Genomic DNA, 14317 nt, shown 5'->3' with positions numbered 1-14317 from the left:
AATGAAAACTTGTCTTTTCCTTTAGACCTTTTTAAGAATTCTTTTCCACCAGACAAATTAGAGATTCAAGAGAGATTAAAATGCTTTGTTAGAATCTTCTTACAGAAGAACAATATTACACAGTAAAATTAAGTTGAAAAGTCTGAAAAACAAAGACTCTTCAGTGTCCCCAGGCCTGGAAACACCTCTGACTGTTAAGCCTGTCTTGTTGCCATTTCCCTGCCTCCAGCACAGAGCAGGGCCTTTCATCTCCTGGGTTTTTCCTATTTGAAGAGCTTTAGACACCAACTCAGGAAAACATGATCATCTTATTCCCAAATCCCACATTTATGGAGCACATATAAGCACTATAACACTAAGAGGGGTGATATGATAGAGTTATGGGTACTTCTTTTTAAAAGATTCATTGGGCCGGCCCCGTGGCATAGCGGTTAAGTGCGCGCACTCTGCTGCTGGCGGCCTGGGTTCGGATCCCGGGCGCGCACCGACACACCGCTTGTCAGGCCATCTGTGTCGGCGTCCCATATAAGGTGGACGAAGATGGACACAGATGTTAGCCCAGGGCCAGTCTTCCTCAGCAAAAAGAGGAGGATTAGCATGGATGTTAGCTCAGGGCTGATCTTCCTCACAAAAAATAAATAAATAAATAAATAAATAAAAGATTCCTAATTCCAAGTCCCCCCGGGGGTCTAACTTTGGCTTGGTGACACAAAAATCTTCCCATAAAAATAAAGTCTCTCTTTGGCTGGCAGCTTCCATTTTACAAGTGTCAAGTACTTTTTAACGGGCTTTGGGGAAGGGGAATATGAACACACGAAGTCTACAAAAGTTTTTTGTTTTTTTTTTTTTGTGAGGAAGATTAGCCCTGAGCTAACATCTGATGCTAATCTTCCTCTTTTTGCTGAAGACGACCAGCCCTGGGCTAACATCCGTGCCCATCTTCCTCTACTTCATATGGGACACCGCCACAGCATGGCTTGACAAACAGTGCATCAGTCCGAGCCCTGGATCCAAACGCGCGAACCCCAGGCCGCCGAAGCAGAGTGTGCAAACTTAACCACTACGCCACTGGGCTGGCCCCCAAAAGCATTTTTTCAATTATACATGATGTGCTAAAAAGTAACCAAGCACAAAATGCATATTCCTCACTCAGCAGTGAATCTACCTAGACTAGGCCATACTGAGTGCATAGTCTGAGTGCTTTCTCTATACACAAGAAGGCAGATTCTTCTAGAAATACTTTACAGAACTATCTGCAATAGTGCTTAGTCTTATTCACTTTCAACCAACAGACTGTTAAATTGTTGTATGAAATAACTACTTCAGCAGTTATGGAAAAACATCACAAAGAAGTCATCCCAATTCTTGACAAGCATTTAAGATAGCCACAGACATTTCACTAAATATCCCACCTCCAAAGTCCTTCATTAAATCTTACACAGTATGGTACAGAGATACAAAGGAGTACTCCTGTTCCTTGCCCTGATAAAGCATTCACTGTATCAATAGCAATTTTAGGATATATTCATTCAATATTCAACAAAAATGTATTAAGCATCAAACACGTGAACCCTCATATAGCAGATGGTACATTCTCAAGTGCTAGAAAGAATCTATTTGTTAAAGTTTTCCTCAAAGACACAAGAAGAGAGCTTTAATCAACTACCTGTAAATCTATTTATCTGTTCTCTTTAGTTTTTGAAAGGCTCCACTCTCAGAGAAATTTGTCACCAACAACAAAAAAGCTAAGGAATAAACCACTTTCCCTACAATAGCCTTGAAATACACCTAAAATACCCACATCATTCCCACACATCTAACAGTTATTTTCAAGACCCTTTTTTGACACATCTTTCTAGTGGCAATGTGATTATATGTTTTCTACAAGTAAAGTCACCCCCCTACCACCATATCTCCCCACCTTAACCCCTTACCAGCACCTACCATCCTCTGCCCCCAGGAAACAGCAACTCATTGACTCTAAACATCCAAACATCTGTAGGCGGGGCAGCCGCAAGTACAGAAACATGGCAATCACTGTCATCCTACACAATCGTCTCCAAAAAGACAACGTCAATGTCAAGCAAATAATGTCTAACAGCAGGCCCATATATCAAATCACACAGTAATAAAAGGTTCTTTAAAAGAAATATGACCAAACTACTTACAAGAAAAAAAAAAAAGACCACATGTACTTGGCACTCAAGAGAGAGACACAGGACAAGTAGCCCTGAGCAGGCACAATCACGTGCAAGACAATAAAATCGGCCAAAAATAATGCCTGGAAACAACCCAGGCTGTTCAAGACCTTTGCATCCGATACAAGTGACTGAATGTGGCCCCTGTCTCACACTTGGCCCGATGCCAGGAGGCAATGGAGGCTTTTTCTTCCCACACAAATGTAATTGGGCAGTCCATTTAAAGAAACATTTCCCAAAAAAGAATTATTAATTGTTCATCCTAGAAAAACCATCACCCCATACTCTGTGCTAAAGTGAAAAAAAATTTACCTCTGCAGCCTAACAAGCTGCAAACCTTATTTTCTTTTCTAGCTTTGAAACCTTTGCCCTTCCCCAGAAGAAATTCTTAAAAATAAACTCAAATACTTATTATTATTATAAATCTGAAAGTGTTTTTAAAATCTAGACTTATAAAACCATAAAAAAGTTTTAAGCCAACCAAAATGAATACCTATTCATAATCTGCTGAAGACTTTTAGGAGTAGCACTGTGTGACATATTCTTGAATAAGAAGAGGTTCATGTTACATGGGTTCAATGTAACAGTTAACTGGCTTTTCCTTTCAGAAAAGGGGAATTGTAGTCTGTAACCATGAGCCATCTACCTAGAAACACAACTGCATTTACCATCATCTTCATGCAAAACAGATCAGTGCCAAGACTCAGTCTCTAAGAAACCAGCGTTGCTGCTAAGTAGCAACCAACAATGTTAAATCACATCAAACTTGCGAGTTGTGGTTTTCTTCTCCCAACTCAGACAGCAACGGTACGTCCAACTTTTGGCAGTCCACTGCCCAGTGCCTCAGTTTCTCCAAAGCGCTCTGTAACAGGCTATTTGACAAAGCTTCAGTTGTAGCAATCTGAGAGCTGAAATACTGAAGGAATCCTGAGGCATGGTGACAGTTATTCAGTTCTTCGAAAAGCAAAGCATTTTACAAATTCAGTGTGATGAGCGTAAATCCATTCACTGAGCTTTGTGCAACTTCTCTAATTTCCTTGTGCTTTGATTTCCTCGTCCCCAAAGAAAGTTGGGTTAACCTGTCCACTAATTACTACCTCAGAAATATGGTATGATAATGTGCCTTCAGCTCTTAAAGGGCAAGTGCTGAAAAACACAAAGCAGTGTTAGAGCGCGTAGTGTACTTTGCAGGGCCCTGACAAGACTGTAAAATCCCGAACACTCTCAAAAAACTTTTTTGGTCTAGATCAAAAGCAGCCAGTGGTAAACGGAACTTGATTCATAACCCTATCTCACGACAGAAAACAATGTTGGATTATTTCCACAAGTTTGAAAACCAAGTTTAACATAAACAATCTGAGAGGTCAAAAGCAAACTACAAAAGTTTCTGTGACCAAGATACTTCCTGAGCAAGTTATGTTTAATGATAACTTCAGTGGTCAATTTTCATGTCTCTACATTTAAAGTATATGGCAGTGCTGGCTAGAAGTTTTACATTCTTGCCAACAATTTTCCCTGTATTTACTTTCTAATTAAATCTCAAGAGTAAAAAGAAATTCAAACTGCAGAAAATTTCTTCTGTTTCTCTAATATGACAGCCAGAAGTAAAAGTCATTTTCCACACAAGTCGCTGAAGAATGCAAAAATATTACAGATTATGAACAGGCCTGAAAGTATAGAGCCAAATTATGTGTACCTTAAAAAGAGGTGCTCCAGGAATAACATTCAGTTCTGAGAGGTTATGTGGTTAGGAAACTCCTGGAAAATAAGAAACAATAATAATTTACTAGAATAAATCTTTTTCTGAAAATGAAGATATATATTGCTAAAGTTTTGGGGAAACCTAAAATTTACAAGTAGGGAAGTTTCTGAAAGCATAATGTCACAGCTTGAAGCAACACACCACAGATTTTACAAAAGACACAACTGCCTGGGACCTGGGTGAAGAGTGCAGAGGCAGAAACAGTAGAAATTCCCTTTCTCAGTCTCAATTGCTTCCTGATAAGAGAGCTGTGAATATCTCAGAATTAACTTTTAAAAAAGAACTGGACAGGGCCAGCCTGGTGGTGCAAGCCATTAAGTGTGCGTTCTCCGCTGGGGTGGCCTGGGGTTCACCGGTTCAGATCCCGGGCACGCACCAACGCATTGCTTGTAGAGCCATGCTGTGGCAGCATCCCATATAAAATAGAGGAAGATGGGCACGGATGTTAGCTCAGGGCCAATCTTCCTCATCAAAAAAGGAGGAAGATTGGCATCAGATGTTAGGTCAGTGCTGATCTTCCTCACAAAAAAATAAATAAATAAATAACTGGACATCATATGCTGTCCAATCACATAAGCCTAATTTTTAAACTTACAGGGTTTTTTTTCCCCCTCTTTAACTACTGGCTAAATGTTTTATTCATAAATGTCCTGACAATATGTTTGGTGATGCAAATGCAATTACATAGGAAAATTTACAAAAAGGCACCACTTTGTACATAAATATTCATATTAAATTGCAAAATACGAAAAAGCACATTACCTCTAGTAAATCCAAATCATAATCATTCTTTAGAACTGGATTTAAGTGACATAAGAATTTAATTCCCAAACTCTCAGGTCTGATTTATCTAGACATTTCTCTCTTTTTAAATGGCAGTAGTCAGTAATAAATAGAATTTCTTACCTTTTTGCATTTTTACAATATAAACTAATTTTGCTGATTTCAATTTCTCACTGCTACTGTGCCTTTTTTTTTTTTTTTTTAAAGATTTTATTTATTTTATTTTTTCCCCCCAAAGCCCCAGTGGATAGTTGTATGTCGTAGCTGCACATCCTTCTAGTTGCTGTATGCGGGACTCGGCCTCAGGATGAACGGAGAAGTGGTGCCTCGATGCGCACCCGGGATCCGAACCCGGGCCACCAGCATCGCAGCGCGCGCACTTAACCACCAAGCCACAGGGCCGGCCCTACTGTGCCTTAATAGACAGTTAAAAGTAGCTGTTCACTGTGCAAATGATTTCAGATATAAAATCATGAGCTCTAGTTTGTTCTACACATTTCAACAACTCAAGCTCTTCTTTTTGTAAACAACTAACAACCTTCCAATATAGAACCCTATCGTTCCATAATCTCACCCATTCAAAAGACTAGCATGAACGGGAACTGAGCCCCTCAGCAGCCCAAACAGATGTCTAAGACCACCTAATGGAGCCCGTGCCTTTCATCAATGGGAACTTCCCTCAATTCAAGCTCATCTATGCTGAACAATAATGGTAGGTTTGGGTATCTAGTTTTCTAGCCCAAACCAGAAATTTAAAAATTAGAATGGAAAAAAAGAGCTGCTAGAGTGAGACATAATGACAGTATGAAACAAGTGCCAACAACCTCACAGCAAAGAAAAAAGGGAGGGGGAGAAATACAGCAGTCTGCAACCATTTGGATTTTAAACACCTTTACACAACACAAATCATAGCTGAGATTCATATACAAATTTACACTTCCACGAGCAAACTCATTTTTTTAAATCCCCCAACCATTTTCAAATGATAATCCAAAACCATCACGATTATTACCAGTATATTTATACAGCACTTACTCCAAGCAGCGGCAGAGAAGAAAGACTCAATTAAAGACTCAATTGGTCTCAGTTAAGCCCAATTCCCTTTCTTTCCCACTCAAGAAAGCATACTAGAATGCAAGAGGGTGAATTAAATTCATTGCTTTATTCACTCAACAAATAATTATTGAACACCTACTATTTGCAGGCACTATTCTAGACACTGGGGAGAGAGGATGGCACAAATAAGATGTAGTCCTCGTCCTGGTGGAATTCACATTTGTGTAGGAATAACTTTGAACCCAACTCAAATTTAAATAAATAATTCACAGTGGCTTTTTTTGTGTGTGAGGAAGATCAGCCCTGAGCTAACATCCATGCTAATCCTCCTCTTTTTGCTGAGGAAGACCCCCCCTGAGCTAACATCTATTGCCAATCTTCCTCCTTTTTTTTCCCCCAAAGCCCCAGTAGATAGTTGTATGTCATAGTTGCACATCCTTCTAGTTGCTGTATGTGGGACGTGGCCTCAGCATGGCCAGAGAGGCGGTGCGTCAGTGCGCACCTGGGATCCGAACCTGGGCCGCCAGTAGCAGAGCGCGCGCACCCAACCGCTAAGCCGTGGGGCCGGCCCCCACAGTGGCATTTTAATTAGCAGCAACAAATCATTTATAACACACATCACCTCATAACTAAAGAAGACACAAAAGAACATAAAAGACCCCTTGGCTGCAAAATGTTGACTTACGATAACAGCAAACCAGCTAGCAAACAGCTGTTTGGGTATGGTGGAGAAAATTCTTGAATAGGGATCAGAGTTTGGGTCTGAACTCCAGTGCTCAGCTGAATAACCCTGATCAAGTTACACCTCTAGGCTTCAACCTTTTAATTTATTAACTGAGGTTACCACCACCAATTTCATTTGATTAATAAAACAATAATCGTATGATTCTTGGGTGAATTGACAGGTAATGTAGGTGAAATGCTTGTAATCTATGACACGCCATACTAAAGTTAGCTGTTAAACATCACTTAGGATACACAGTAACTGATATTACAAAATGATATTCATAAATTCTGTTCAAAACACACTATTTAAGAAAAAAATATAGCAAACTTAGAAACAACTTCATCCAAAAAAAATTTATTTTTTTACTATTCTTTTTTCTGTTTGGTGCTTAAATGATAAATTCTCGGTTAACAAGGAAATTAGTACCTAGAAGTAGTCATACTAAAGATTCACTCTACTAAAACCAAAAGGAAACATTTACTTAACCTATCTGACTGTCATCTAGGTAAAGGGTCATGGAGTCCCAATGAGCAAGTTGGTTAAACTGTCCAACAAAGAACATAAGCTACCAAGCATAATCAGACTTATCATTACATATAAATTTTCTTCTTTCTGACAGAGGAAAGGACTGCCTAGCATTTTGTACAAAATCACAACGGCATCAGCAGACAATGGCCCTATTTGTATCAGGGTGGAATCTGCAAGGGTAGAAAATGCATGCCTCAGTTAATTTTAATCTATACGAAGCGTGGACTTCAAAAAAGCAAAAATGTGAGAGAATCAGACAAGATCCAGTTAGATCATAAAGCTCATGCCTGAGGGGAGCTAATATCGTAACAATTTAAGAAGCATTATCTGCTCTCTTCATCCCCAGAAAAGACACATTTCCCATATCTTTTCATGATTAATGAGAAACGAATGTCATTACAGACTACATGGTCACTTCAGTTGAGGTTAAATACAGAATGGAAACTCATACACCATCCCAATCCAAAGCAGATTTCCATTCATGGATCTAGCCTTTTAGGACTAGCTGTAAGAGATGACTACCGCCTGGGTGGAAAACGAAAGAGGCTTCTTATTCAGAAGATCATCAATGCTAAGAAAGCAAAAAAGAAACTGTTCAGGAGGCAGTTCAATACCAACCAGAAAAGTTACATTAAATCTTCCCCATACCATCAGCCAGAAAATGGATGTTAGAAATGGCTGAGGGCCGGCCCCGTGGCTTAGCGGTTAAGTGCGCGCGCTCCGCTGCTGGCGGCCCGGGTTCGGATCCCGGGCGCGCACCAACGCACCACTTCTCCGGCCATGCTGAGGCCACGTCCCACATACAGCAACTAGAAGGATGTGCAGCTATGACATACAACTATCCACTGGGGCTTTGGGGAGGGGGGGAATAATAAATAAATTAAAAAAATAATTTAAAAGAAATGGCTGGGAATCAAACAGGGCAACCACCACCTAACTCCATAAAGTTAATTGGAAGCGTAGTTAACTCATTTTCAATAAAGCAGAATATTATAATTCTAAAGAAACCAATTTTCATAGCAACAACCTTGTCTACAGTTAATAAATCATTTTTAACAAACTTCATGAAGGATTATAGCAATAATTTAGGGGAGAGTCTTCTTCAACACAAAGGTTAATGAAACATCCTCCTCCCCATTTACTTGTAAGTACCACCACCCAATAAACCTTTGAATCAGCTTAAAAACTTTAGTTTGACTGTAGCAATCCATCACAACAAACAAAAGCAAACTGTAAATCTTCAAACTATTTCAAGGGAATGATGAATAGGGTTCATTTAAAAAACTGAGTATTACTGAATCAGACTTTTTTTCAAATTGGTCTCAAGTTCTAGTGAACAAAATTCATCCTAACTGTGGTGGGTGGGAGAGTGGGGGAAGCACTGGTGACGAGCAGAATAAATTATCCCGAACAAAAAGCACCTGAGCATAATTAGAGCTGCAGTGTGGCTTAGTGGAAAGAGCTCAGGACCCCACTGGGGTTACTTGGCCTCCCACACCGGCCTCGGTATCCTCAGCTATCAGGACCCTTCCTGTGCAAAGACGTATGTAAGTATCAGAAATACGACATAAAGTGTCTACTTCAACCTTTGGCACAAAGGAAGAGCTCAACGAACAGCAGCTTTTATTTTATTAGATAAATTCAACCTGATGTTTCAGATTCCTTTCCTGCATCAAATAACCCTCACCCTGTAATCCTAACCTGGCACATGGTAAGAGCTCAATAAATAGTAGCAAATATTATCATCCAGCAAATTCACTAATCCTGTCCTCAGTGACAGAAACATCTATAAATATAAATTTATAGCTACACACCACTTGTAAAAAAAAAACATTTTAAATAGGAAGAGAGAACATGCTGACTAAAATGAACCCACTCACTGGGCAACCAGTTCTAAAGCTACATCAAATATAGAGACAATCTGATGAGCAATCATTCTCATTTAGGGAAAAGACCCCAGGACACTTAGATATTCTTAGACTTTGTGGTTGGGTAGACACGGCAAGAAAACTCCAGGACAATTATGACCTCTGTATCATATTATAATAAATGGCCTGTTTTGCTTCCATTACTGTTAGAAACTCACAAAGTCATCACACTTCTTTCCCAAATTAGATTCCAGATTAAACAGAAGCAGATGGGCTACAGATTTAATATTTAGAAGACTAATTTTTAATCGAAAGCAAATACTTTCTTAGATAGATTTTTCTACTTTTGCTTTCAGTAAATACACTTTGAGTGAGCCCCCTGAATATACTCCTTTAAAAAATAAATGAACATGTGTAATTCCAGAAAATACAACTCAGTCCACAGAGAATTTGTTTCTAACCTCCACTTATCTGGTGACATAAATCACTTTTACGTCAACCTTATTCACCACTATGGGAATGTAAATATTTAAAAAATAAATTAAGCTATTTGCAGTAATTTCCCCATTTTACCCTTTTTTTAAATAATAAATAATTTTCTTTGGTAAGGTTTTTTAGTTCAAAGCATTAAGTTGTTGGCAAAACAGATATCCAAGCCATCCATCTGGTGGTATTTGTTAAGACCAACATAGCTATATATTTATAATCCTATTATCTCCTTAGTAGGTGAGAACAAAGGATTTGGTCAACATTATTCAAGTGTCGTAATACATGACTGATAGACAAACATACCTTGGTGCAAAAACTCATTAAACAATTTCCTTTAAAAAGCAAGAGTTCTGAAGTCAAAGCAAAATTGAAAACAAAAATCAACAAAGCTTGGCTTTTAAAGATCTAGGAAAACCTTATAGAGGTGTCTCAATTTAAAATTAACTGTGGTAGATATGGCTGCTGAAGTAGCTAGTGTGCTGATGCTGCAATTTACTTTGAAATGTATCAAAAAATAAAACAGATTAATGAATTAAAAGAGATGGACACATGGAATAAACATGCGATAAAGCAACTATAGTAAAATGTTAGTGGCAGAAAGTAGGTGGTACATATAGAGGTGTACACTAAAATTCTTTAAACTAGTTATCTGTTTGAAATTTTTCATAATAAAATGTTGGAGAAAAATAACCATAGTAACTAACATGTTTTCTCAAAATTCAATCTCTAACATATAAATTATATTTTTCGAAACAGCATAAATGCTACAGCCTTGATTTTGATGAGGTTTCATTTATGGAAAAGCTCATGTACAAAATTACACCAGAAGCATTTTAACCACAAATGTCTCCGTCACCAGAAATTAATTTAAAACAACCTGTTATAGGTCTAGTGTGAAACAAAATCTGTTATAAAATTCTCCAAACATTTCTGAAGGTTCCAAAAGCTCATTCTGAGAGAAATAAAGCAACTCCAAAAGCTCTCATTTGAGGGAGAGGAATTTACATTTCCCCAAATTGAGCAATACTGTGTCACTGAGTGTGACATCAAATAAGATGACCCAGTTTGGAGGCTCATAAAAACAAGGACCCCGAAACTGACTTATGACATCCCACAAAAAGATACCTTTTTCACAAAAGTTTCATTTTTATGAGAATTTCACTCTCACTCCACCCAGCAAAGGGCACCAGAGAAAGGTGCCCTACCAGCCTGAGACCCACTCTGTGCCTCCTTTATTAAATATCTTCGTGTCTTATTGGGGAGACTCTGGTTGATGCAGCACAGTATAGCCCCATGTGCAACAATTACATCCAGAATAATGTCAATGGGCTGGACTTCAGAATTGGGGGGAAAAAGTTTCATGAGTCATGCTCATTTCTAAACTTAAAATAATCTGTATATAAATGGGCTTTCTGGCTGAATCTTACAAGAGGGCAATTTAGTCTAAACAAACTGTATTGTACTTGGTAACAATTCCAAGTACTTAAAAGTTTTACTTTAAGCCTGCTGGGAAGCACTTAAGCATTTTTTTTCTTAATAAAGTACATTTTGCGTCCTTTCTCAGATACCAAATTGTTCTTTTTTCCCCCCTAAGCTAATTTTAAGAGGTATGCATATCCCTCCCCATCTCCCAGGTTGTAATAACTAAAACATAACATACATTTTCCCTGTACCTAATCAAGCTCAAAAGTAAACTTACACAACTGAAATAACAATGTTATAGGTCTAAAAGCTGCAAATTGTTCATGACCAGAAATATGAAAATTAAGTAACAATGACAAACATAATATTCCTGTCAACTTCTATTCAAGGAGAAATCTCTTTTTAAGACAAGAAAAACCTGAACATCTATGCATCTATGCTGTGAATTCATTCATACTTACTAAATTTGTTTGTAAATATAGCAGATGGGGGGGTCTTTGGGAAATAATTCTACAACACAAAGCTCTGAAATCAAACATCCTTTGCTTAATTCTTAATCTAAGGTGATAGCAGCATATTTACACAACTACTGTAAAGAAACTTTGAAAGTTTCATTATGAATTATTGACTGTAGTTTAACTTTGACACAAAATTATTCTCCATTAAAAGCGGTTTAACAGGTAAGTCTCCACCAAAATAGTATTAGGGACATCTGTATCTCTGACTGCTTTTCAATTACAGTCATTAATAGCTCAAGAACTGTTGTTTTTGTACACAAAGAAGAAAGGCAGTATTCTGGATATGACTTTGAGTGGGGTAAGCACTGAATCAAGAGCTAATTCAGCTGCTCATTTTTTTCTGCTGTATAGTAATCATGTAGACACAAAAAAATGAGAACTATGATTCTACTAAAAGTAAATTTTGTGACAGATTAACAGTGTGGAGCAATCTGGTAATTATATGATGTTTAGGAATTGTTTCAAAATAATCCACTTTGGGGGAGGGGGTACTACATGAAACAAGATTGACCTTGGCTTTGAGTTAATAATTGTCAAAGCCTAGTGACCAATACATGGGGGTTCTCCATACTATTCGACTTTTGTATGTTTTCCATAATAAAAAGTTTTAAAAAATTAGGTTATCTACTGCAATATTAAAACATCAGTTCCCTAACTACAGCTGTCAATATGGCAGAAGACATGCCTTGTACTGCTTGTATAGTTGTTTGCTTAGCTGTTTTTAGAGAGTCATCCGAAGATTTTAAACTAGAAACGATGGTAAGACTCCACTGCAGAAAATTCTAGGAAAATGTCAAAAACCGGAAGGCCACTTTGCATCATGTGTGTTATTGAGAGAGGGGTGTAAATCAAAATAGTTTAAGTTCAGTAAGGAAATGTACTACCTAAAACAAGCCTACGACACAAGAGGATCACTCAGTAGAGCAAACACACTCCGTACTCTTGTAAATTTGAACCTCCGCGAGTTGCATTTCCTGAATGAAGGGTACCTATACTACAACTGAGTACAAAATTAAAAGAAACTCAGTATCCTTAAATAAAGCTGCTGTTTTAAAAACCCCACCTGCCTCCAGCATCTGAAACTGCTCCCTCTACAATCCAACTGTATTTTTCATTTTTACTTCAACATGCAGCAAAGTAATCTACATTTGGTAAGCACACTGATTCCTGAAAGCCCAAAATCAACCAAACATCTGGTCTCACTCACTTCCCACCACCCGCTAAACAATTAAAGCCACAGGCAGAAGGGAAGGGTGACCCTAAGAACGTCCCCACAGCCAGAGAAGAGGGGCTGAAGCACACATCTTCGCCGGCACAGAAGAAAACTTCCACATAAGCAACACTGCAACACGGAGGTGGGGCAAGGGCATAAAAGGAAAGTCAGCCAACAGGGACGGAGCAAGAAAAGCAAAGCCGCGGCGAAAAAAGTTAGAAGTTAGCGATGCAGCGCCAGAAGGACAGACATTTTTGCAGCTTCTGCACCCCCTCCAGAGCCCAACACACAGCAAGTGCTCCTTAAGGGTCTGCTGAACTCCAGGAAAGCTTCCGCCAGCAACTTTCCCAGAAATGGAATGACAACAAGCAGCCGGATGACGGCAGAAAAGACGGACAGGTTGCTCAGACTGAGGGAGCTGGTGAAAATCCTGCGGCTGGCTCGGCGGAGAGGGAAATAACAGCCTCTAGCTTTCAGAGACTGCCTGCTTCCCGTGTCCCAATTAAACGGACGCCCCTTTCCGACGCTCACCCCAAACAATGCCCCGGCATTTCTGCCTCTAGGAAACCCCAACGGGAAGGCAGGTCAACTTCTGTCCACTCTACCCATTAAGTTCTACCTTAATATCACGCTCATGAAGTGTGCAGACGGTTTATTGGGACACGCTGCGGGTCTGGCACTCTGATAAGGGCTTTACACGCCCCATTTCACCGAACCTTAACAGCCTCAAGAGGCAGGGACGGCGTTAGCCCGTTTTTCCAACCAAAACACACAGAGTTTAGGTGACTTGCCGAAGAGGGCAGAGCTGGGATTGGCGCCCGCGCTGGACGTCTGGGCCGTGTGGTAACCACTAGGCTACAGACCCGGCTGAGGCGATTCAGATGCTCCGGAGCTCAGGGACCTGAAGCGGGGCCCCCCGCCCGCGGATAACTTCGGCATGCCCGCGCGCGAGGAAGAACGAGGAAAGGCGGCGTGGCACCTGTTTCTGGCCCCGGCAAGGGGTGGAGCGGCCGGGCGCCCGGGGTCCAGGCCGCCCGGCGCCCGGAGGCGGGGGGCGCGGGAGGACCCGCCTCCTCCGGGAAGGCCCCGCGGGCGGGACAGAGGCCCGGGGACGGAGGCCGGGCGCGCGGGCCCGCCGAGGCCTAGGCCCCACCCGCCGCCCACCTCCCCGCGGCCGCGGCGCCCGCGCGGGGCCCTCCAGGCCCGGCCCGGCCCGGCCCGGCCGCCTCACCTGGCTGCTGCCCGGAGCTCGTCCCCCGGCCGGCGGTCCTGGGTGGCGGCGGCGGAGAGGAGGGGAAGGAGGAAGGAAGAAGGGAGAGGAGGAAGGGACGGCAAGAGGGAAGAGGCGGAGTGGCCGCGGAGGAGGCGGGCGCCGCCGGGCCGGGGGTCAGAGGAAGGGGGAGCCAAGCCAGACGCGGCGGCCGCCGGCGCAAACGCTGAGGAGCCGCTCCGGCGCCCGCAGCCCGGCAGGAAGTGACGGGGGAGGGGCCTGCGCCCGCCCCCGGGCCCCTCCCGCCTCCATGCCCAGCCCCACCCCCACCCGCCGCCCGGACCACAAGTCCCGGCAGGCGCCGCAGCGGCGCCTGTGCTCGCGAGGCACGCCGGCAGCGTGGCGAGCTGGGGCTTGGCCCCGCCCGGGCCGCCTGGGCATGCCTTGCGTCCCGGGGCCTGCTGGGAGTTGTAGTTCTGCTGGGAGGTGCTGGTGGGGGGGCCCCCCGCTAGATCCGAAGGAGGGCTGGGCCTGCCTTCTTTA

General features: G+C 41.6%; 1 protein-coding gene across 6 annotated transcripts in view; it reads right to left on the bottom strand.

Annotated features, from left to right (window-relative positions):
• STAU1 (staufen double-stranded RNA binding protein 1) overlaps positions 1-14007 on the bottom strand; it is a 55152-nt gene extending 41145 nt beyond the window's left edge. For 4 of the 6 annotated variants that reach the window (XM_014787351.2, XM_014787352.2, XM_014787353.2 and 1 more), the window contains exons 1-2: positions 13796-13918; positions 3895-3956 (exon numbers count right to left, since the gene is read on the bottom strand). The gene's annotated coding sequence lies outside the window, so the exon portion shown is untranslated. Of the gene's footprint in view, positions 1-3894; positions 3957-13795 lie in introns of all 6 variants that reach the window. The other 2 variants (XM_014787357.2, XM_014787359.2) reach the window with 2 other exon arrangements.
• Positions 14008-14317: the final 310 nt, after the last annotated feature.

This window comes from Ceratotherium simum, chromosome 21, assembly GCF_057802395.1.
Source record: "Ceratotherium simum simum isolate JZ-2026a chromosome 21, ASM5780239v1, whole genome shotgun sequence".
NCBI lineage: Eukaryota > Metazoa > Chordata > Mammalia > Perissodactyla > Rhinocerotidae > Ceratotherium > Ceratotherium simum.
This window is presented reverse-complemented; position numbering and strand designations above follow the sequence as displayed.